Genomic DNA, 4,018 nt, shown 5'->3' on the forward strand with positions numbered 1-4,018 from the left:
GGTGGCTCTGGATGTTTCTACTCCAGACTCAGTCCACTGCTTCCGCAGGTCCCCCAAGGTCTGGAATCGGCCCTTCTCCACAATCTTCCTCAGGGTCCGGTCACCTCTTCTCGTTGTGCAGCGTTTTCTGCCACACTTTTTCCTTCCCACAGACTTCCCACTGAGGTGCCTTGATACAGCACTCTGGGAACAGCCTATTCGTTCAGAAATTTCTTTCTGTGTCTTACCCTCTTGCTTGAGGGTGTCAATGATGGCCTTCTGGACAGCAGTCAGGTCGGCAGTCTTACCCATGATTGCAGTTTTGAGTAATGAACCAGGCTGGGAGTTTTTAAAAGCCTCAGGAATCTTTTGCAGGTGTTTAGAGTTAATTCGTTGATTCAGATGATTAGGTTAATAGCTCGTTTAGAGAACCTTTTCATGATATGCTAATTGTTTGAGATAGGAATTTTGGGTTTTCATGAGCTGTATGCCAAAATCATCAGTATTAAAACAATAAAAGACCTGAAATATTTCAGTTGGTGTGCAATGAATCTAAAATATATGAAAGTTTAATTTTTATCATTACATTATGGAAAATAATGAACTTTATCACAATATGCTAATTTTTTTAGAAGGACCTGTATATATATATACAGTGTATCACAAAAGTGAGTACATCCCTCACATTTCTGCAGATATTTAAGTATATCTTTTCATGGGACAACACTGACAAAATGACACTTTGACACAATGAAAAGTAGTCTGTGTGCAGCTTATATAACAGTGTAAATTTATTCTTTCCTCAAAATAACTCAATATACAGCCATTAATGTCTAAACCACCGGCAACAAAAGTGAGTACACCCCTTAGTGAAAGTTCCTGAAGTGTCAATATTTTGTGTGGCCACCATTATTTCCCAGAACTGCCTTAACTCTTCTGGGCATGGAGTTTACCAGAGCTTCACAGGTTGCCACTGGAATGCTTTTCCACTCCTCCATGACGACATCATGGAGCTGGCGGATATTCGAGACTTTGCGCTCCTCCACCTTCCGCTTGAGGATGCCCCAAAGATGTTCTATTGGGTTTAGGTCTGGAGACATGCTTGGCCAGTCCATCACCTTTACCCTCAGCCTCTTCAATAAAGCAGTGGTCGTCTTAGAGGTGTGTTTGGGGTCATTATCATGCTGGAACACTGCCCTGCGACCCAGTTTCTGGAGGGAGGGGATCATGCTCTGCTTCAGTATTTCACAGTACATATTGGAGTTCATGTGTCCCTCAATGAAATGTAACTCCCCAACACCTGCTGCACTCATGCAGCCCCAGACCATGGCATTCCCACAACCATGCTTGACTGTAGGCATGACACACTTATCTTTGTACTCCTCACCTGATTGCCGCCACACATGCTTGAGACCATCTGAACCAAACAAATTAATCTTGGTCTCATCAGACCATAGGACATGGTTCCAGTAATCCATGTCCTTTGTTGACATGTCTTCAGCAAACTGTTTGCGGGCTTTCTTGTGTAGAGACTTCAGAAGAGGCTTCCTTCTGGGGTGACAGCCATGCAGACCAATTTGATGTAGTGTGCGGCGTATGGTCTGAGCACTGACAGGCTGACCCCTCACCTTTTCAATCTCTGCAGCAATGCTGACAGCACTCCTGCGCCTATCTTTCAAAGACAGCAGTTGGATGTGACGCTGAGCACGTGCATTCAGCTTCTTTGGACGACCAACGTGAGGTCTTTTCTGAGTGGACCCTGCTCTTTTAAAACGCTGGATGATCTTGGCCACTGTGCTGCAGCTCAGTTTCAGGGTGTTGGCAATCTTCTTGTAGCCTTGGCCATCTTCATGTAGCGCAACAATTCGTCTTTTAAGATCCTCGGAGAGTTCTTTGCCATGAGGTGCCATGTTGGAACTTTCAGTGACCAGTATGAGAGAGTGTGAGAGCTGTACTACTAAATTGAACACACCTGCTCCCTATGCACACCTGAGACCTAGTAACACTAACGAGTCACATGACATTTTGGAGGGAAAATGACAAGCAGTGCTCAATTTGGACATTTAGGGGTGTAGTCTCTTAGAGGTGTACTCACTTTTGTTGCCGGTGGTTTAGACATTAATGGCTGTATAATGAGTTATTTTGAGGGAAGAATAAATTTACACTGTTATATAAGCTGCACACAGACTACTTTTCATTGTGTCAAAGTGTCATTTTGTCAGTGTTGTCCCATGAAAAGATATACTTAAATATCTGCAGAAATGTGAGGGGTGTACTCACTTTTGTGATACACTGTATATATATATATATATATATATATATATATATATATACAAACACTACACACACACACACACACACACACAGAGTATACACTAAACTACACTATCCACATCCATGTAGCGCTGCAATCATCACTACTACAGAGTCACACACACACACTATATATATATATATATACACACACTATATATATACACACACACACACACACACACTGTATACACTAAACTACACTATCCACATCCATGTAGCGCTGCAATCATCACTACTACAGAGTCACACACACACACTATATATATATATATATACACACACTATATATACACACACACACACACACACACACACACACTGTATACACTAAACTACACTATCCACATCCACGTAGCGCTGCAATCATCACTACTACAGAGTCACACACACACTATATATATATATATATATATATACACACACACACACACACACACTGTATACACTAAACTACACTATCCACATTCATGTAGCGCTGCAATCATCACTACTACAGACACACACACACACACACACACTATATACAGTGTATCACAAAAGTGAGTACACCCCTCACATTTCTGCAGATATTTAAGTATATCTTTTCATGGGACAACACTGACAAAATGACACTTTGACACAATGAAAAGTAGTCTGTGTGCAGCTTATATAACAGTGTAAATTTATTCTTCCCTCAAAATAACTCAATATACAGCCATTAATGTCTAAACCACCGGCAACAAAAGTGAGTACACCCCTAAGAGACTACACCCCTAAATGTCCAAATTGAGCACTGCTTGTCATTTTCCCTCCAAAATGTCATGTGATTTGTTAGTGTTACTAGGTCTCAGGTGTGCATAGGGAGCAGGTGTGTTCAATTTAGTAGTACAGCTCTCACACTCTCTCATACTGGTCACTGAAAGTTCCAACATGGCACCTCATGGCAAAGAACTCTCTGAGGATCCTAAAAGACGAATTGTTGCGCTACATGAAGATGGCCAAGGCTACAAGAAGATTGCCAACACCCTGAAACTGGGCTGCAGCACAGTGGCCAAGATCATCCAGCGTTTTAAAAGAGCAGGGTCCACTCAGAACAGACCTCGTGTTGGTCGTCCAAAGAAGCTGAGTGCACGTGCTCAGCGTCACATCCAACTGCTGTCTTTAAAAGATGGGCGCAGGAGTGCTGTCAGCATTGCTGCAGAGATTGAAAAGGTGGGGGGTCAGCCTGTCAGTGCTCAGACCATACGCCGCACACTACATCAAATTGGTCTTCATGGCTGTCACCCCAGAAGGAAGCCTCTTCTGAAGTCTCTACACAAGAAAGCCCGCAAACAGTTTGCTGAAGACATGTCAACAAAGGACATGGATTACTGGAACCATGTCCTATGGTCTGATGAGACCAAGATTCATTTGTTTGGTTCAGATGGTCTCAAGCATGTGTGGCGGCAATCAGGTGAGGAGTACAAAGATAAGTGTGTCATGCCTACAGTCAAGCATGGTGGTGGGAATGCCATGGTCTGGGGCTGCATGAGTGCAGCAGGTGTTGGGGAGTTACATTTCATTGAGGGACACATGAACTCCAATATGTACTGTGAAATACTGAAGCAGAGCATGATCCCCTCCCTCCGGAAACTGGGTCGCAGGGCAGTGTTCCAGCATGATAATGACCCCAAACACACCTCTAAGACGACCACTGCTTTATTGAAGAGGCTGAGGGTAAAGGTGATGGACTGGCCAAGCATGT

The sequence above is a fragment of the Trichomycterus rosablanca genome, chromosome 19 (assembly GCF_030014385.1).
Source record: "Trichomycterus rosablanca isolate fTriRos1 chromosome 19, fTriRos1.hap1, whole genome shotgun sequence".
Taxonomy (NCBI): Eukaryota; Metazoa; Chordata; class Actinopteri; order Siluriformes; family Trichomycteridae; genus Trichomycterus; species Trichomycterus rosablanca.